Raw genomic sequence first — 21,392 nt, 5'->3', positions numbered from 1 at the left:
ACGATATGCGTCGAAACGGAGGTTTGCTGTGCCGCACCGACGCAACGCGCTTGCATTGTAAACGCGGAGGCAACGGAGGCGGCTGAGGCAAGCAATGGACGCGTCACCACGTGATCAAACATGGCAGCGCCCACTGGAGTGCCGCGAAAAGGGTCAATATACACCGATCCGTCCTATTTTCGTGTATACGCATCGGCTACGTGGGATCCGGGACAGGCCTACATCGTCAGGGACACTAAATATGTTTAAAAACCGGGCGACTGCAGCTTCATCTTTTCCGATTATTCGTATTACACTATTGCGTCTCATCATCACTAAAAAGACACGTGCCGACTTACAAAAGCTATCTCTTCGCCGCAAGTCAACGCCATCCTTGCCTGCTTCATAAACTTTATCGTCTGATGACTTCTGTCAGTGACCGTCTGGCGTCTTTCGAGGCTGGGATCACCGTTTCAAAATCGAGTGCACATAGCCTGCCGCTCCACACGTTACATTAATGCTATGTACGATCTTTTATTCCCCCACACCATCATATAATGGAACACCTTGCCTTCAGATATTGCCACTGAACCTGACGCAGTAAGATTTCACGATTTCACGACTTGCGAACGCTCTGGTTATTAGTTGCTGTTTTTTATTTGTAATTTTTGTTTATTGGGAGTTGGCGTTCAAGTACTTCAATTAATACTCTGTGGAATAGTGCAATTTTATCACACTGTTGTGTTCTGTGCATCGGCCTTTTTTTTTCTTGCATATTTTGCGTCTAGCTGAAACTTGTTTGCACATTTTTGTTATGGCCTTCGCTTAATTGTACCTGCGACTACTATTTAGTAACCACTTTTATGTTTCCACTGCCTCTTACATACTGAAGCTGACGTACTTAGCACTACTTTAGTACTTACGTTCTTAATAATTTCTGTTCTGCTAAAAAATGCTGCTCCGAATAGAACAGGTGATTGTTTAGCTCACATCAAATATAAGATATTGCAAATCTGCAATTTAGGATTTGCGCCAAGGCTTGTTTATGCATATGCGTTCGTAGGCTACGCCAAGATGCAAACACAATGCAGTTGACAGTGTTTCTTCCGCAGTGCAGTTCACAGTGTTCACAGTGAACCCCATGTAGTTCTTCTCGCAGTGTGGGGATGTACTACACTGCGAGACGCCCACGCAGGCGATGTCATACGAGCGAAGGTGATGTTTAATGGTTGTTGAAAATGGCCTCCGAGATTGGCGCGCAGGCAGGTTTACCTGCCGACGCGCACAAATCTCGGAGGTCGTGGTCGAGAGACCGCAAAGAAATCCTCGCCTAAGAATAAAGAAAGAAAAAAAAAGAAAACAAAGGAAGAAAGAAAAGAGCCATGAGAGGTGTTTTCCAACACCAGAACTATACATCAAATAGCAGATAGTGGGGTTCCGACGATGCATCTGCGGGAATCGCTGTTAGAACACATATTATGTGTTCCCGATCAGCATTTGTGAAGTGCGTATGCCCATGTATCATAATAAAGAAAGGAAGAAAAAAAATGCTTAGACAGCCGATGCAGTGGCCGCGCTCGGGATAGGCGCCCTGCTCTGTTGCTATAAGTCATCCCGTCGTGACTGGCGCTGACAGCCAGATCATGCATTGTGACCTTTAAACCATCCGCTTTAATCCGAGGACATCAGGGCGGAATAGTGTTACTGTGAAGGCTAGTGTCTGCTTGTCGACGTAATGTGTTTCGCAACAACAGCGATGGTCTTTTTTCTGTACTGGAATGAATTTGCGTACTTGCGAATGAAAGATGACTTTCTTCACTATGTGCGTGCTGGGACACAGCGGCTTTACGACATGCAGCTCAGTGAGCAGGTGAAAGAATAAAAGAATGTTACAGTGAGTGACGTGGTGAGCGAACGAGGTAAGATAACTGGCGAGTGGGCGGGTGATTGAATCACTCAACGAGTAATGGCGATCGAACTATTGGTGAGCGAGTGAGTCATTGAAAGGCTAAGTGAGTGAGTGAGTGAGTGAGTGAGTGAGTGAGTGAGTGAGTGAGTGAGTGAGTGAGTGAGTGAGTGAGTGAGTGAGTGAGTGAGTGAGTGAGTGAGTGAGTGAGTGAGCGAGCTGCGTGCGAGCGTGTGTGTGTGCACTTGGGATCATTCACGCAGGGATCTTGCCGGCGCCGCTCCATGTTGTACATCCTTTCCACGTGAAATTTCATGCCATTACAATAATAATAAGTGCACGTCGCTTAATAAAAATTACAAAAACACGTGCGAACAAACGGTCTTTCCATTTCTCGGATCGCGCCAGCAAAACAAAATTCGTGAGCTTTCAATTAATGACAGCGGTAAAAGATTTCACGTGATGCTGCGGTGCAGTTAGGCCTCTCGATCGTAATATTTTTCTTCTTGTTATTATTACAACTGTACTTTTCTTTGCGACTGTAACGAATATGTCGCGTTCGTGCATAATTCAAGGGCAACCGTCAGAGAATCAGACGGCACAGCTTTGCACATATATAGCCCGGCAGTCACCAGAATGCATTCACGCTAGATGCCATCACACCAACTATGTGCCGGGCTGGGGAGTGTAGTGCTCGGGTCAGCCAATCAGTAGCACGAAACCGCTGCGTGTTGCATAGAAGGAAGGAGGAGGGCTCGCCCATTGTCAACGCCTCCTAGAAAGCACTAGGACTGTGCACTTCGACCCATGACGTCATGCAACCTTGCACGACTGCCATAGAATCTAATGGGGATGCTCCTGAGTAAGCCGCGGTGATTTTGACGTCATTGCTTTCGTCACGCCGGGCTTGACAGTGGAAATTTCGGTCCAAGTACCATGACGTCGCAAAGCAGAGTGCAGAGGCGTGCTATCTAGGAGGCGTTGCCATTGTGCGCTACTAATCTTTACGGGAAGCTTCTATTCAGTTTTCGTTGCGCGGAGGGCGACCGGAGGCAGAGAGAGCGTTTTTCTGCTTCTCTATTTTTGGTTAGCTGACGCGACCCCTAGCTTTCGTGTGGCTTGTGCAGCGCTCACGTGAAAAAGAAAAACAAACAAACAAAAAAAGAAACGGCGACAACAGAAGAGCAAATGCACAAGCGAATTTAGCGCTGACTAACTACTAATTTGCTTGTTTTTTCATAAGCGCAAAAAATGAGATCAATAAAAAAAAAAAAAAAGCAGCATGAGCCGCTTGACTAAGCCCCTCACCCTCTGTACATGGTGACACAGGCACATGCAGCATGCGACGAAGAAAACGAATTGTGGCGAAACGATATCAAACAATTGAAATAATCAATAATTCGTCGCACCAGTCGCGCACCATGTAAATACACACAGGAAAACGAACCGCTAATAAACGCTACAAACTGAGCACCTATAGATGAGCAATCAAAGAATGATCATGAGGATTTGCTTAAACTCAGCCATCAAGTGAATCAAAACACCATATATGTTAAAATATTAGAGATTTATATTACAAAACTATTAGCATATATGTGTAGAAGAAAACACCACAAAAAGAGGATACGTCACAACACCGTGTGGCATAATTCTTTTAGGCACATTCGTGCTAAACCATGTAAAATTCCCCTGTTGCTGGCTAGGTACTTCCACTCGTAGTCGCTCAGTGCAATGGGCGGCTGGCTAACGCAACCATCTCCTGCCCTTCCGACACGGAAGATCTTGATCACCACACGCGCAAGCTGCTGTCGGTCACAGCAGCTTTCACTGCAAAGCCACATTCTTATAAAGGCGAAAGCTTTATACTGTATATCTCATGAAGATGGTACTTCGAAGGTGCCAAAGCCCACGTGACCAAGTGATGACGTCACGTTCCCGGCGCTGGACCTGCTGCGGCTCGCACTGCGAAATCCCACGATGAAGTGGATTAAGGTGGATTACGATTTGTACAAATTAGAGCAAGGTGGATTAAGTTGAATTAAGGTTGGTACAAATTAGAGAAATGTGGATTAAGGCGGTGTTTTAATTTAAGGCGATAACTTAGATAAGTCATCATGCTTTCGCCTTCAAATCACGTAAGGATACGTAAGTGACTGTCTGCTTTCGGAAAGGCAACGAGAAAAAGAAATGCAACACAGAGAAGAGGGGCCATGAAACACTAAGATTCTTTTCCGTGTGGCGTGTGTGTATTGCACAGCATTTATACTATGCATTTCATTTAACCAGCCGAGCTATCTCGGTCTTACTTAAGCCAAATTGGCCTGCAAATGAGCGATGAGAGAATAACGCTTCGCTGAAAACAGGGGACGGTGTCGCTGAACACAGACAGTGAGCGTAGCTTTAACCATACTGCACGGAAGTAGGTGAGTCGCTGTTCCACCACAGAATGTGAAAGCAGCAGAGTTTGTTTACGACACGTTCTGAGCAGGTCGTCGCCACCGTTTGGAGCGCGGCCGTTTCTCTCTCTGTCGGCGACACTCGGGTCTCGACCCCCGGCCGGAGTTCGCACTGCCTAAATTTGCGCCGGAGGCGCATACCGCACGCATTCCCAGGATCGTTTCCAGCGCCTGACATCATCGGACATTATTCAAAGCTTCGTCGGCTGTAAAGGCGAGCCTCTGGAAAGACCGACGTGCTTGATAAACAAGACGGACGAGCTGAGAGCACGACGAGAGAAGGAAAACGAAAAAAGAATTTGTTGAAGAACACGAGGATGCGTCCGAAAGAGAAAAGAAAAATAAAGATAGGAAGTACTAACCAAGAAGAAGAATTAGTGCAGAAATGTCTTTACGCTTCTATGAAGAGTGAAAACAACCTTGAAATCTGAAGGGTACAAATGGAACCAGTCTATTCTGGCTAGAACATGTGAAATCGAAACAAAAGGGAAGTTCAAAGGAAGATGGTGGAACTTCACAGATGGATGAAACTTGAAAACAAGAACATTTGTCTTCGTCCGAGCAACAACAAACTTGTTGCTATAACGACATGACTGCCCTTCGTCAGGGTGACGATTGTACTGTTGGCCTGAAGAAGGCACGCCAACTGTATCCGTCGGGGCAACACAGATTTGTAACTTACTCGGCATTTTGTAGAAACGTTGGCTCCTACTTGAGGCGTTCCTTGTGCGACCGCTTTCGGTTAGTACACGTGATAGGTGTGACTGTCCCAGGATATCCTAGTTGCGTAATGTTATATTAATGCGTTAGCTTTAGGATTGTCAAAGTGCAAAAAAAAAATGTGTATGTGAGGTCTACAAGCACGCAGGGTGCCCCAACTATAATGCACTAAGATTTAAAGAAATGAGAATGCCACGTAGCTCGATAGCACCAAGGTGATATTGTTTGCCGTCGCTTGGAGCTACTCAGATTATATTTTTGCATTCCGCCCAGTCTTAATTAATTAATCAACTTCTCAAATATTATAATTAGATAAAAAGTGTCAATGAGAAAATTGTGGAGCAACGTGAGAAACTCCCGATACAGCTTTCTGTTGCTTAATACCTGCAACATAAAAGTGTGTTTTCCGAGCGTAAAACAAGCCTGCGAGTACACGCAAAATTGCCGCGCGACTGGCCGTTCGAGGGACTTGACGGTGGTCTACTCCTGGCCACAGTCGATTGCGCTTAGCTCCTAGAAGAGGCGGGATGCGTGTCCAGTGAGCTCCTGCACAACACTTCGAAATGGGGTGAACGCTGTTAAAATCATAAATCCTCGACCTCAAAGAGGTGCGATCTAGTGCTAATACATTTATCTCGCATTTACCCTAAATCACCACTGAATTTTAATTTTTGTTTTGTCCGATGATGCACCAATGCTATTTTATTGCTGGTGAATTAACCACAACTTTCTTTTATTTTTCTCATTACAAATAAGTATACTTGGCCCCCCTCTCTCTCTCTCTCTCTCTCTCAGCCTAAAACAGAGGGGTGTAAATTTCCGGAAGACAGCTCTGAAACAAGAAATCAGGAATTAAAAAAAAAAAAAGCGAACACGTATATTGATATGGTGACCGACTTATATCTGAAACTACTCAACGACCGAAGCAAGTATCGCTGCTTTTCAGCCGAGTTCCCTCGATGATCTGATTCTCATTTCCTTCACTGTGCGGATTCACTTTCATAAATACGGGTCTCCCGAGCGGAGATCAGTCAAGGGAAAAACGCCTCTTGAGCGGTGCCGAAACTCCATCATGCATGGCGCCCACTTGTGGGACGATATACCGGCCGGATTTTTTGAGGTTGTGCGTTATGACGCAAGTCAAAAGTCCAAACTCGAAAATGCGTTTCGTCACTAAGGCGAGACCACACGAAAGAAAGAAAGAAAGAAAGAAAGAAGAAAGAAAGAAAGAAAGAAAGAAAGAAAGAAAGAAAGAAAGAAAGAAAGAAAGAAAGAAAGAATATTCAAGCGAAACTGAAACGCCACGGTTGGAACGGATACTGTGATACTAAATTTATACAAAAAGGTTCCCCCAAAGGAACTCAAGTCGTCGTTTCCAGCATTCTTCCATACATTATCGTCACCTTATATTTTATTTTTGTTTTCTCAGTCTTATTCAGTTCTAGGCGTGTGCTTGTGTTGTATAATGGTTTGCGAATGTATAATTCGTACAAAATGCGTAGCAATATCTGCGCGCACCTCCACGGCAGCGGCGTGTCTTGCTTGTTTGTTAGTCTTCTTTTACGTTTCGTTATTTGTTTAAAACGCAGCATATTTTCATTGATTTTCATAGGAGACTCCATAGCGCCGAAGCGGCATATTATAACATTTCTGAAATTGTATGATTATTTTTTTTTATCGTGCGCGTCGTGATCCGTCTGCTACATGGGATGGGCTCCGAAATGCGGTGAATAAGTACGAATCACGTGACCGTCTCGAATGCTATAGAAGCGTTATTCTCTAGAGCACGCGAATTGGAAATCAGGTGGGCGGCATGCGCCTGGATGCCAACTACCTAGTCGATCACGTGCCTATGTGCCTCTTTTCTTGTGCGTGTGTTTTTTTTTTTTTATCCTTGTCGAATTTCTCCGAAAACACGTAGGTGCACAGCATATTTCGGCAATGTGGAACTGGGAACTATATAAATAAAAAATAATAAGAAGAAATAAATGAAAAACAACAAAAAATGTGATATTTGAAAGAAGACTGCAAGGTTTCCATACGCCAGACCTTCTCCGCCACGGTACACACTACGGCAGCGGCTTTCTTCGAGAAAGCCGATATTTATGCGCCTAATGTAATACCGCATTCACTCGAGCATAAGTCACGGCGTCACGTAGCCGCTGCATTAGAATGGCGGCTTTGTGGCATTGTGCTCTCGCGCAAAATATCGCAGGTTCGACTCCCTATATAGAGCGGATGCCACGTATACCGATGGGGTTCAGTTCAGTTCAGTTCAGTTTATTTACCTTAAAGACCCCTGACTTCAGGGGTATTACATAAGGGGTGGGTACAACATTTGACTTTACAATAGTAAATGCGTTCATAGTAAAAGGTAGTAAAAAAAAGTAAATGGTTCATAGTAAAAGCGTGTATGCATGTACGTATATATATATATATATATATATATATATATATATATATATATATATATATATATTTCTGCGTGTGCAGAACCACAGCTACAGGTGATCCAAAATTATCCGAAGACGTCGACTCTAGCGTCCTTCGTAGCAATTGTATTGCTTTGACAGCTTAATATCTATGAATTTTAATTATTAGATAGTCTTTCGTAGATGTACGGTAGAGATCACAATAGATAACAGGGATAGAAATATGATACAATAGAAATAAATGCGACCAAGATGTGAAATCCTGCATTCCTCAGCAACTCAAACGTAAGCAACTAAGAGTCACGTTCCACAGGCGCTATGCACATCCGATTGGTTGCAGTGACAATGATCATATACAAATGTGAGAATTGTCAGGTGCCTGAAACTCTTGGCGCACGTATTTGCAAGAATGCCTGAAGCATTAGTCTCCTTGATTACTTTGTTTTGATTCCTTGGCCGGCCGCAATCAGTATATTGTTTTGCTGCACGTGCAGCTCTAGATTTCCTACAAGCCACCAGATTAGACACACGGCGTTAGAGATGTCGCAATGTGGCATATACAGACTTGTAATACATGCTTCACTTTATTTAGAACGCGGGTCTTGGGCGTCCGCTCCTGCGGCGTCCCTCGGCGTAACCGAGCGAACGAGCACAGCGAAGGATGAAAGAGCGAACGCGGAGCGCAGCGCGGGATGAAAGACGGCGAGAGCTAAGAGAGCGTGAGGAAGAAAGCGAAAGAGGAAGGCATGGCGAAAGCGTGAGAAAAAAAGTGTAGTGCCGCGCAAGACGGGCTTGGCGGCGACGATGGCTATGAGATGGCACCAGAGTATAGCGCTCGTCATCTGTTCACTGATGACGCCAACGATAAGGCATGCGGCGAGACCGTCCACCAATACCGTATATGGAAACAAAGCGCATCATGAGCGGAGGCCTGTCTGCGGCGGCTGCTGTGAATCGAGCCCACGCGTCACCCACGCGCTGCCTCTCGCGATCTGCCGATTAGCGAGGCAGTCGCGCCACACTTCGCTCCGCTTGCAACGTACCGCACGAGAAAGATTGTCCGCGCCAGCCAATATATCGCGAAATGAAAACACGTATAGAGCTGCACTCAAATTTCGCATCAAGGTGTATCATAACCATCGGTGAACTTTTTTTTTCATCCGAGTATATCATCCCTACTTTGCTTCCCTGTTCCCCTTACACATGTAGTGCAGAGTAGAACGCCAGAACAAGCTATAGTTCCAGACAACCTCTCTGCCTTTCAGTAAATAAATTATATATATATATATATATATATATATATATATATATATATCGAAGTAGATAAAAGTCCTCTTGCACGTCATGTATCCCACATCTTCGCCCGCAGCCACGTAATGTAGTGTAAGTGTTGTTTAGACAGTCCCCATCCCGCCTCCTTCACTTCTCTCCCTCGTGCAGACCGGACATTCATATGTAACCTCTCATTCTTTCCTTGTTTCTTTCTTTCTGCTTCTCTCTCCTCCAATATTAAGTAAGTCTTAGTCAAACCAAACACCGACTATGTTGCAATTTCTTACGATGTTTATATTTCTGCTCAATTCCCCTTAGATCTGTTAAATATATTTAATCTACCTCCTTCCTATGTATTCGTTTCCGCATATTTTCAGAAAGGCCTTTTTCTTCTTTCTTTCTTTTTTTGCCTTTTGCCTATTTTATATCCTGCAAACTTTCCGACAGTCACGTACTGCACGAGCCAAGCTAAAAGCGTGTACCCCTCCCCACAAAAGTTTTCGTAACACGGGATCCGACTAAATTTTAATTTCATCGCAGCCTGGGCCCAGGTCCTGGAACCGAAAGGTAGAGTTCATTCTTCTCCGTAGAATGATCGCATTCCTGACATACATTTCACACTCTGTGGTGACGTCGCGAGAAAATTTAACTTATTGTCAATTTTCGTGCTCCGAAAACTTTTGAGGTCGGCTGTAAGTCCCTCTGCGCTGTTGCAATCTTTCTTTTCTTTTTCTATGTTTGCACTATTACACAACTGAGTACGGTCGGAATGGCGCGGGACTGCTTCGGTCCGAATGCGCAGTCCCTGCGAACGTGTACGGACTGGGCGGCGCAAAACCCATCTTTTAGCTGCCGTCGCAGTGCACTCGTAATCCCGTTTCAGTCAGCTTTCAGCTATAAGTGGATATTTTTTGCTATGTTTTTCCCCTTAACCTAAACTTAACGCCGTTCCGCATATTCGTACTTATTACTTTTCAAATGCACATTATAATAAATATGTGTTCCCGTGAAACAACCACTGTTAATTATCTGGAATAAATGACTATTTCACGGGAAGAAACTTCCACATAAATATTCGCGGATATGTGCATATAAAAAGTAGGAGATCAAAATATATGGAACGCCAGCCTATATATTTTGTGATTTTATTCAGAACGCCGTTCCATTTAGGCATGCCGAAGAAATGTGCAAGAAAGCGATCCGCTTTAGCTGGAACCTACGTTAAGCGATGTTAAGGGCGTACGAAAGAAAGACATATCGGCTTGATGTCAAGCGCTCTTCTTCTTTAGGTCTCTTCAAGAAAACATCATTAACCTTTTTTTTACTAGACAACCAAAATTATCCACATATCTAATCTAATCACTTCACTCCTGCTCATTTCTCATTCGTTATTTTCTTTTTCATATGTTTTCCAATTCTACACTTCATAAACATTTTTCATTTGTTCTGTTGTGAATGCCTTCACTACTGTCTTAATTGTACTATAGTTATTCACTTTGTATTATTTGCAGTTTGTACTTCATTTACGTTGCGTAATATTCCACATAATGATTATTACATTGCTGTTTTATGCTATATATTCGCCCAAATGTATATTTTCTGACAGGAGGTCCCCTTTAAGCTACATGCTCTAGGACGTCCTTCTGTATAGTTATGTAAGCATGTATATCACTTACGAAAGAAACGAACTGAAACTGAAACTGAAAACATATCGGCTTGGGCTCGAACAAACGCGGTATAGCAGCTCAGGTGAAACACTCTACGACCAGGAAGGAAGTGAGAAACTCCTCGTGTGTTCTCCGTTTTTGTGGAAGCGAAACGACGGTTTCAGAGCGGACTATATAGAAACGGGCTTTATATTTCTCTCTTCAAACGTACGCCCCAAGAAAGTGTGACGCGCGCTCCACGTCGCTGAGCCGAACATGAAAGCGCGTTTCACGGACACTGTATCATTCTCGACGGTGCCACGCTGTTCGCAGCGCATTCGCGCCGCGGAATAATCGCCCTCGTCGACGCCCCTTTGCGCCCGGCACTGAGCTCTTGTTTGGGCGTCGGTGATTCGCGAACGTCTTGCCGTCGTGCGGTTGTGTCTGTGCGAAAGGGCTCATGGCAACGGTGACGGATATCCTGCCTGTCAACCTTGCATCCCAGCACTTGGAAATGGGTCACACGAGTGGGAGAAGATGGCGTTGTTTCATGCGATACACTTCCGTACAGATTTTCACGTGCAAGAAGGACCGTCCACCTTTTCCTTGAGACGAATACATATCTAAACATTGCAAAATAACATCGGTTTCTTGGTGTAACACTAGAAAATCACAGCAATTATTGTGGGCTCCACACAACAAGTCACCCGCCGTGGTTGCTTAGTGGCTATGGTGTTGGACTGCTAAGCTCGAGGTCGCGGGATCGAATCCTGGCCACGGTGGTCGCGTTTCGATGGGGACGAAATGTGAAAAAAACTCGTGTACTTAGATTTAGGTACATGTTAAAAAACCCCAGGCGGTCGAAATTATTCCGGAGTCCCCCTCCACGGCGTGCCTTACAGTCAGATCGTGGTTATGGCAAGTAAAACCCCATAATTTAATAATTCTAACATAACAAATCAGTACCAGACTAGGCGAGTTTATAACGTATCTTTTTTATGACGTGTCTTTCTTACATTTCTCGTGTTGTGCGATACATTTTCAGACTACTCATGGGAAAAGGAGTAGCTGGCACCATCTGTTGGTGCCAACATCTCCTTATTTATCCGCGTTAACTAATCCAACTTTATCCACAGCAGGAGTGTTCGTCGAGTTAGCATTGATTTAGAATCACGTAGCAATATCAGCTCATCTTTACACCCGGTGCCAGGAATAAAGCCTATCCCAACGATCTGCAATAGGTGACGTCCCAAAATAATGGCGGCCATGACGTCAACAGTGATTTCGACTGCTTTCGGCCGCTTCCTGCGGGGCAAACGAAAGCATTCGAGATTGGTTTCCGTTACTATGTATGAGGCAGATATCTCGGAGGGGTTCGATGTGGACACGATTCATTGTAGCTGTCTCGCATCAGCCGATTCCATCCTTCATCCGCAAGTTTCCTAATCTCATCCCAGCACGTTATCCTCAGCTGACTTCGTTACCTCTCCCTTGGCGCCCGTTGTGTTAATCTAATGCGCCACCGGTTATCTTTTGTACGCATTGCAGGCCCCGCCCACATTTGCCCCTTTGTAATCTCAACTATGGAATATCAGCTGCCCCAGTTAGCTCTCCAATCATTATAGCCGACTCAATGCTTCGAAGCATACGTTACTCCCATAGTTCTGCATAGCCTCGCTTGTTATGCGGTTTAGAAAAAAAAAAGAACACGCGCTGCTGAGCACGAGGTCGCAGGATCGAATCCCGGCCGTGGCGGCCGCATTTCGATGGAGGCGAAATGCAAAAACGCCCGTGTGCTTGCGTTCTAGTGCACGTTAAAGAACCCCAGGTGGTCAAAATTAATCCGGAGCACTTCACTACGGCGTGCCTCATGAACAGAACTGGTTTTCGCTCGTAAAACCCCAGAAAGAAGAAGAAGAAGAAAGAAAAAGAACACGAAAATTTTGTAGCCCGAATTGTGGTCACGTCAGAACTTAGGTACGTGGGAGCGGCGAAATTTACAGATTTGGAGACAGTTTTGGACCCACCTTGATACGCGTAAGTAAATCCGCAGAACAATAAATAAATAAAGATAAAAAGAAGCAAAGAGATATGCGCAATTTTGACAACTACAGACCATGAAGATATAAACGCTGCAATAGCGTAGACTGCAGTTTTAAATAATTCGGGATCAGATTATATCTCAGTGAAAAGAGACAGTCGCCGACGAAGTTTAGATATAGTTAAAGACGACGTTCCGGCTCGTAAACGGGAGCCTTATTTCTATTTTAAATTTCTTGAAAAAATGTTAGATAATTTATAACTTGCGCCTGTTGCGTTGAATCGGCGTATTCCATTACGACGAGCTAAGTACCTGATTTTGCTACATTTTGGCGTGCAGACAGCAAACGTAGCCGACACACATAGCTTATGCGCGCGAGTGTAACAGGCAAGCATGAAAGAAAAATGAAAACTGTTACATATTTGAGGCAAATAAAAAAAAGCGTTTGGAGGTTTGAACTGACTCCGGAAGCAGGCCCTTCCCTTTTACGGTCGTTGAACTTGCAGCCAGAAGGGAGACGCGGGACGTCTACGCGCCGTCCGGCACGCCTAACCACGTTTCGGCTATCTCGGCTCTACTTTACGCCTTCGACTGCCAGAAGACAAGGCGGCTGCGGAAAAGAGAGCTTGGTTCAACAAAACGAAACACATAGCATTGCCCTTCGCACCGCTCGGTCGCTGACGGTGGCTGGAACCATACTGGAACAAACAAACAGCTAGACTAACGAGAAAACACAAGCGCCAGGAGGGAATGAGAGACAAGTAGGGACAGGCTGTGCTTTCTCCAAGTGACCCCCCCCCCCCCCCCGTTTGCCTTATCCCCCTCTTGCCCCCGTTATATTGCCCATTGCTGCCGCGGACTTGTTTATGACCCCCCAGACAGGCCAAAGAAGGGAGGGTCTCCCTGAGACTGCAAGGAGCCGCGAGGCTCGAAAAACTGAGCGCCGGAGATGTAAGATGTTTTCTTTCCTCCTCTTCTCCTGGGGAGGCGGGTGCAAAATATACGGCCCTGCGAAAACAACGGAGGGTCCTTGAAGAAATGCGAGAAAGCGCGGACGGAGGGAATAACGCGAGCACGTTTCGGGCTCGGCAGTCATTTTACAGCCTTTCCCCCTCTCCCTTCCCGATCCGTGTGGGCAAGAAGACGAAGTCCCTATCGCAAAGGAAGCGGAGGAGGTGTGCCGCGTGATCCCAACCCTCGCCTGTTTTGTTCCTCTCCCTTCACAGCGAGAAGCAGCAAGACGAGCACAACATCCCGGTTTCAGCGCCCCTTTCCTGGACCTTCTGGAAGGTTGGTACCGCATGCGGGCAGAGCACCGTGAAAGCATTAAGAAAGAAAGAAAGAAAGAAAGAAAGAAAGAAAGAAAGAAAGAAAGAAAGAAAGAAAGAAAGAAAGAAAGAAAGAAAGAGGAAAAGCAAGAAAGGAAGATGGAAAGAATGAAGGAAAGATTGAGGAAAACGCTTGAAAAGACAGGCAGTCCCGGTACAGTCGGAGTGCCGTGCACCGGCCACAACGGTCCGACGGGGCCAACCGACAGACCGACGGACCGGGTTGGTTTTTCCGCGCTCCAGGCAGTGCCGACGGAACTCCTGCTTCTCATTCTCAAAGCATCTTTTCGGGAAGAGAGGCGATGGGTGGAGAAAAACAGCCCGCATTTGTTAAAGAAGAAGTAAGAAAAGTTGCTCGGGACGAAGAACCCGGAGGAGAGTTGTTCCGTATAGGGTCTGTGCATCCTCTCAGCATTCCCGCTGTTTGGTACGTCCCCCCCCCCCCCCTTCCCCCCCTCCCCACCCCTATGCATCTTTCACTTGTCGGTCTTCTTCCTCTTCATCTTGTTTACTTGGTCGCACCCGCCGGCTCTAGAAGGAGGAGGGAGACTCGGCGATACTCGCTGGAAGCCAGTTCGGAGCCTTCCTCCCTTTTTCACGGTGCTCGGCTTGCGACGGGGTTTTGGTTGTGGTGGGCCCCGGTGGCGCGTTGGGATATCTCGGCTGCTCATCCGTACACGGACCGACAGCTGGGAAGCCGAGGAGAGAGCTAAGTTAGAAGGAGAGACGGGTCGTTCGTTTCCCTTTTCTGCCTTTTCAGAGTTGTCTTTCTCTTCTTTTTTGCTTCGTCCTCAGCAGGGTCGTTCCTTCATCAATGCCGAGAGTGCGTTGCCAAACAGAACGCCGTCGCTGCTGCTTTCGGCGGCGTCCGCAAGCAACACATGTGGTGGTACTGCTGGTTGAAAACAAATTTTATTTATTTCTTTTTTTTTTCTTTTTACGCGTCCCTCGTCCCTCGCACTTGGCGGCAGTAACCCAAGCCTGCTGCAGGTTCCCGCCGCGAGGTTGAACGAAACGAGTCGTAGAAGAGAGAGACCCCGCGCCATTCTCGCTCGGCCCTTCTTTCGTTTTTTTTTTTTTTTTTTTTTTCATCGTTGGCTCCTATTTGCGCTAGTGCAGTGCTAGTCTGGGAACGACGGTAAAGATATGCCTGAAAAGAGCGTCTCCCGCTGCTGCAGCAGCTTTGCTCAGGGCTACTCTTTTCAAGGCTGGCAGCAGCAGCCCTTTTGCCCAACTTTCAAAACCCAGATAACTTCCTCGGAGAGGAAACACGAGGCACACGGCGTACCCAGATGGTTGTGCAAATGTGCGCACGTTGTGGGGAGCTGGCGTGGAGAAGCGTCTTGGTCGGCCAGCAGTGTAGGGGCCGGGTTCACGTGCGAGCACGCTTCAACTGACGACACGCTTAACTGAAGGGATTGGTGGGGAACCGGCCTCCCGGATTCTGTAGCCACCTGATTTATGTGCTTGCAGCTGAGCCGCTCGGGGTCCTGAATGCTAGTCAAAGCGGTTGGGGGGGGGGGGGGGGGGGGGGGGGGCTGCGGGAACCGGTCCGTAGGGAAGGGTCTTGGACAAGGAGTAATTGCGACGGTCTTGGGAGTTTTGGACAACAGGTTTCTTGCAATAGAAGCGGGGCCGTTTTTGAGATGCCGAAGCTTAGATATAAGGCTCTGATTCATAATGAGAGATGAAGCATTCGGTACTGCGAAGGAGAGTGTACCAAACCAAATGCCAGAGTCCTGGAAAAACTAATGATTGCGTCCAACGGGATTCCTTACAGGCATACATAGGCACTCATTGAGATCTCGCAGGGTGAATTTGCCAATGCAGGTTGGTGTAGGGCAGATATGCCTATGGTCCTCGTCATCATCATCGCCGTCTCTTAAATAATGTCCACTGCAGGATGAAAGCCTTTACCAGCAATCTCCAGTTACACCCACCGTGTGTCAGCTGTCTCCACCCTATGCATGCAAATTTCCTCATTCAATCACACTACCAGATTCTCTTCCCTTTTTCTACCAAATTTCTCTTCCCTTAATTCGTTCTGCGACTATAATTGACCACCAGTTATCTACTCATGTCTAATATGAATCACCCAACTCCACCCGTTGCTATTATAATAATCCATTACTCTAACAGACAACCTCTTATGTATGTGCCTATAGTAAAAATATGTAAATGACAGAAGGGTGCCATTGAAACGCAGTCGACCATATATGGCCCAGAAAAGAATAGAGAGTTTTAGATTAGGGGGACGCAAGCGTTGGGGCCTCCTAGCGCTTAGCTGCGCATGCGCAGCACCGTGGCACCAAGCGCTAGGGGGCGCTAACGCTTGCGTCCCCCTAATCTTAAAATCTTTAATGTCTCCTCATCAGTGGACGGCGACAATTAAAACGGTATGGCCTCCGAAATGACAGAACCTGACAGAAGTGCTCCGTTGATCCCAGTACGTCGGATGAAGGTTCGTGTTTGTATTCTTGCCACCGAACAGTCAGCAGCATCACTGGAACTGCGACTGAGAGAAGACCTTCCTTGCCTTTGCATCGGATCAATGACAAATCCAAATAGCTAAAGCAGAAGGAAAAAAAATAAAGAAGATGAAATGAAAGAAGGAAGGAAGCACGGGACGAGAAACACATACATAAGCGACCTTTTCTGACATTTCTTGTGTGGAGCACTTTCGCACCATACTACTAACGCAACGTCGCATTACGAGACAGATCCACAGCCGTGGCAGACTCTAACGCAGCGAGCAAACACCGAGGACATCGAGTTCATCCAGCGGGAAACAGTGGCGAGTCCGAGATGGCCGATGGCTGCGGGTACGTGAGTGACGTTGCATCGTGGGGGCCCCCGTGGGGGCCACCAAGTCGTATTTGGGGCAACCATCCGAGTAAGCATACGGGCACCGTGGTATAGGCGGCTCCCTTGGGAGGAGCGGTAATCATCTCAGCGCGGACAAACCACTACGTACAGCACCATCATTGCAGCCCACCCCCTCTACCCTTGCCTTCTAACGCTGCCCTTGTCGCCTCGCATACAGGCGAAGAATCGAGTTGCCAGCTGAGGAAACATGGACGCCGGCTGCAGCTTGCCGTTGTCAGTGTGTTGCTAATATCTGCAGCATTGTCGAACCTATATAGGCATTCTTCGCTGAAACTTTCCACAGTTCAGAGCAACGCGGAAACACAGCCTATAGGGGAGCGGAGGAAACCAAGATGCAGGTTATCGCAATGCTAGAGTCTCGCTCGAACGTGGCAGCACGAGAATTCCAAAGCTCGGCTCGCATCACTCAGACAAACGTCTCCTGGCATTTCGGAGGTCGTTTCGTCTCCTTCTCAACCATAACGGCTGGCGTGCCCGACATTGGTATACTATAACAAATGAAAAAGTGGCTGCGTCCTCTGACTGTGGTGAATGTCCTCCGCGGAGATTCCGGTAAAATGCCTAGTTAAGTACCCTGTACTGTTCCCAATGGAATTCCAAGGAGGATGCCCAGTAGGACGCCCTTTAGGGCCTGTAAGATGTTCATTAAATGCCGATGCCATTAGACGTCCATCTCTCAATGCACATAATAGAATAATAAGATTGCCGAGTTAATATCGGATCATTCTAAAGAGACGCGAAAAACGAAGCACAGCGAAAAGAAAGACGTGTCCTGACTTTCTCCTCTACCCGGTTCATCGGTTTAAGCTCAATTGGTAAGAAAAAAAAAAAACAGACAAACACATACTGCGTACGGAGAGTAAACATATGGGGCTATATGGACTTGGCACTTTACGGACTGCCCGCAGATGGAAAGTGTGATATCGACAGTCAAAAAAACACTCAGTACAGGTCATGCTTACATGTCCGCACACTAGATCAGCAAAATAAGCGTTGTAAGGATTCACTGGCCGGTGCTCACATGAGGTACTTGCCGATTTTCAGGGTATATCAGCAAAGGAAGTAACTCTGATCAGAGGTGCACACTGTCCAGCAGGGAACGGATAAGCCAGACTATTAAAGTTATTTGTTCGCGTCCTTGAATATTCCCAAGCAATTATTTCTGTCCATCGCGATCGTTCACAATGCAGCTAACCAGGATAATAATCCCGCTAGCGGTTTTTGAACGAAATCCAGAAAGAAGCTTGTCCAGCAAAAAGTTTTGTCTGGTGAGCTTTTCAAAGGTGACTTATGTCCGCCGATGCTTTTAAAGGGACATTAAATAGAAACACTTAATCAGTTTAGAATGACAAGGTGTGTTTTTTTTTCAAAACTCTATATTCGTTCGTTTCGCGGTAAGAAATATAAAATGAAGGCCAAACTTCCATTTTGTATTTTTTGTGCAAATAACCACAGCGCCGCTACGAGTGCAATGCGTCACAGATTTGAAAGTTTTTTTGTTGTCAATTTTTTTTCCGTATTTTTGGCATTGCGGCTCATTAAAGATTCTTGAGACCTGCCAAGTCCATTCATCGGCTCTTTTGTGATGCACATCACGCGCGTCCATTTTTACCGATAAAAATTAACTGTGCCAGAACAGCCGCTGTCAGAGTAGATGACGTCACGGGTAGCTGGTGCGTGAGCTTAACGACGGCGTCGCCACCGTCGCCACCTGTATTTCGGTTTTGCGTCTTGTGTGCCTTTTATCAATATTCCTCTCAAGCCGAGAGACGCTCTTTTTGATATTGTAGAAGGGTAATTTACTAATACAGTCGACTGTCATTAACTCGACCCTTGCGGGACCGCAATAGTTGGTCGAATTATCCGCAATGTCGAATTAACAAACGGTTAGCACAAGGAAGGAATTCAATCTTTTTTATTGCTTGAAGTAGACTGTAACGTATTTTTTGTTTCTTGCTCTTGAAGCTGCGACTCGACCACCATGAGGCGAGCTAAGCGTAACACGAGAGAAAACAAGCGACCACGGATTGCTTCACTGGTGGAAGGAAGCCGTCGGCTACTAAAAAATCTAAAATTAATTTACATAAGACAGCTTCACGACTAGGGAAGCAGTGGCATCGCCCGCTAAATTTATTGTTTTCACGCTTACACTAATCGCTGCGCGCCCGAGGGCACACCAGTGGGGGCCCGTGGGCATCGTAATTAACCGAAGCGGCATCACTTGCAGTTCGAATTAGGCGAGCTTTCCTTCCGTAGCAATGGATGGTTTTTGGCCGGGACATTTGAGTGCGTTCGAATTAAGCGATAAGTCGTATTATCTAAGTTCAATTTAACGAGACTCGACTGTTACAGCTCAAATTACTTTTTTCTCTTTCGAGCCCCTTTAACTTAATTGCGCTACGGATTCGGCCTATCGTGTTGGGTACCTGGCGTAAGCTCGAGTATCCAGAACGCTACACTGGGTTTCTGGCAAGACGGCGGCCCATCGCAAGTCGAGGTCTCTGAGAAGTAAAATAGGGATCAAAATCGAAGCTGAGAGAAGACAGGAGAGTGCGATCGAGACCCGCATCGAAGCTTCTTTTGTTGCCTCCAATCGCACGATAGAGGATCACGTGATCCCTTCTTCGCAGGGCCTGGACGCTTCTTCTCTCGCCGTCTCGCGAGACCGGCCAACTGACTGGCACGGATGGCAGCGATTTGCGGACCGGGGACCGCGGGAGGCCAGCTGTATTTAGGGGGCGCCATCGTGCCCCGCTGTCAAGACCCATAGCGGGGGCCTCCCGGAGTATGGGTCGTGAATCAGAATCCATCTGAGCGTGTGATTTGTGCCACTTCACTTATGTGTATGTGCGCGTGTGATAGTGGCTGACGGAAGGCTGTGTAGCGTGCCACTCAGCTTTACTTTTTTTTTTTTTTCCTGAACTGGGTTACACGTTCTTCGCCGAGAGAAAGGCGCTCTGTGCGCGCTGGCGAGAAAATGACAGTGTCGGTGTGTCCGAGAGGAGGTGTTGGGTAACAGGCGTGCGAGAATAAGAAGAGCGACGCTGCTAGCTTGCAGCGACTCGTTTCGTGCCAAAGCTTCGAGCGAGAATTACTCAGCGTGCCGTGAAGCAACGCGTGCTATGAGTGAATTAAAAAGAAATCGAGAGAACAGGAAGAAGTGGTAGACTCGTCCCTGAAGCCCAGTTACCGGTTATACGGGAATCCCTTAGTAGCATTGGGCTGGTACAGATGATGCGATATGTGCATCATCAAAGTTGTGACTTCTTTTTTTTTTCCTCTTCTAAACCCCCGCCGCAGCCGATATTTGCAGGCGTTATACGCTGCAAATGTTAGCGAAGATGCCTAGTGTACGGCATGAGTGATCGACAGCAAGTGGTCAGAAATGCAGCCTGTGAATGGATGTTTATGACGAAGGTTACTATAGTAATCAACTTGATTATCTGTATAAAGGAAAATCATTTAAATTCGAGTGGTAGAAAAGACTATTTGACACCTCTGACAGCCGGAGACCGCAACCTCGTACACGGTGCGCACGTTGTGTGAAATTGTTGTGAATGGTGCGTGTCACAGACAGTTGAGAGTTTGAGACACCTCTCCGGGTGAAATTACCGACCGCCATTGCTCGACAATCTACCGATAGCTTCCGCAAGTCTTCCCACACGATAATAAACACCAATCCAAACAGTGTCGTTTTGTTTGCGTTTCCATGATAAGCGAGTGCCCCTAATGAGTTCGTTGAACAAGATATGAAGGCGTTGAACCGTGGCTTCCTCTATATAGTAATATTTAGACTGAAACAAAATGTAGATGTTTAATACTATGTTGGAACGGAAAACTGGGACGCTGACAGGAGTGCGAATGACTGTTCAATTCAGAAAGGGGTAGGTGAGTGCATAAGCAAACCATGTATCATATAAATCTGAACAAAATAGAGCAACTGCTGGGGTGTGAAAGGCCAAAAAATTGAATGAAACCCATGCGTGGTGTGAGGGGAATGGTTTCGCTGTGATCTACATGCGGATATAAATGTAAGGCCAACCTGTCCGACAAAAACAGTTGTTAGTCCGCGCTCAAGACAGTATATTGTCCCAAGTTCTGCGCCACGAAAACATCACGGACAAACATTAAACATTTGCAATGTACGTATGAAACCTTATTCGCACCCCTGCCAAAATCGAACAGGTTTTCTAAAGCGTGTTTCAGGAGGGCATCAAAGGAGTTCTTCACCATGTCAACAAGAATTTTTTGGAAAAAAATGTTTTTAATCGGTGTGAATACCTAACTTCTGAAAACAGTGAGCACGACAGTGCACGCGCCCGCAAATATCATACGCTCGAACTTCATCGTCTCGCACCGTTCACAGGCAGGCCGCATACGCACTTGCTGAGTGCACGGATAAAGGAAAGAAAAACGAAAGGCCAGCTATATGCGTGTAGTCATGTCCCAGATGACGTGAGAAATGCACACGAGACCTGTCAAAACGCCTATGTACGCGGGGCGCCCGAATTAATATATCGCGACCGGCGCAGGCAGCCCCGGCGGACAAGCCCCTGGAAGGCTGCACTGAGCTCCCGCCTTCTCCAAGGTCTCTTCGCGATTTGCGGAAAAGGTTTTTGCTTTGGCGCGCTCAACCCGAGCGGCTCTCGCTCGCATCCGCTATCGTGCATTCGAAAGTGATTTACGCCGGGCTCACCGCCGCGAGCGAACGTGGGACTACACAGGC

This window comes from Dermacentor silvarum, chromosome 10, assembly GCF_013339745.2.
Source record: "Dermacentor silvarum isolate Dsil-2018 chromosome 10, BIME_Dsil_1.4, whole genome shotgun sequence".
Classification (NCBI taxonomy): Eukaryota; Metazoa; Arthropoda; class Arachnida; order Ixodida; family Ixodidae; genus Dermacentor; species Dermacentor silvarum.
Note: the sequence above shows the minus strand (reverse complement) of the source record.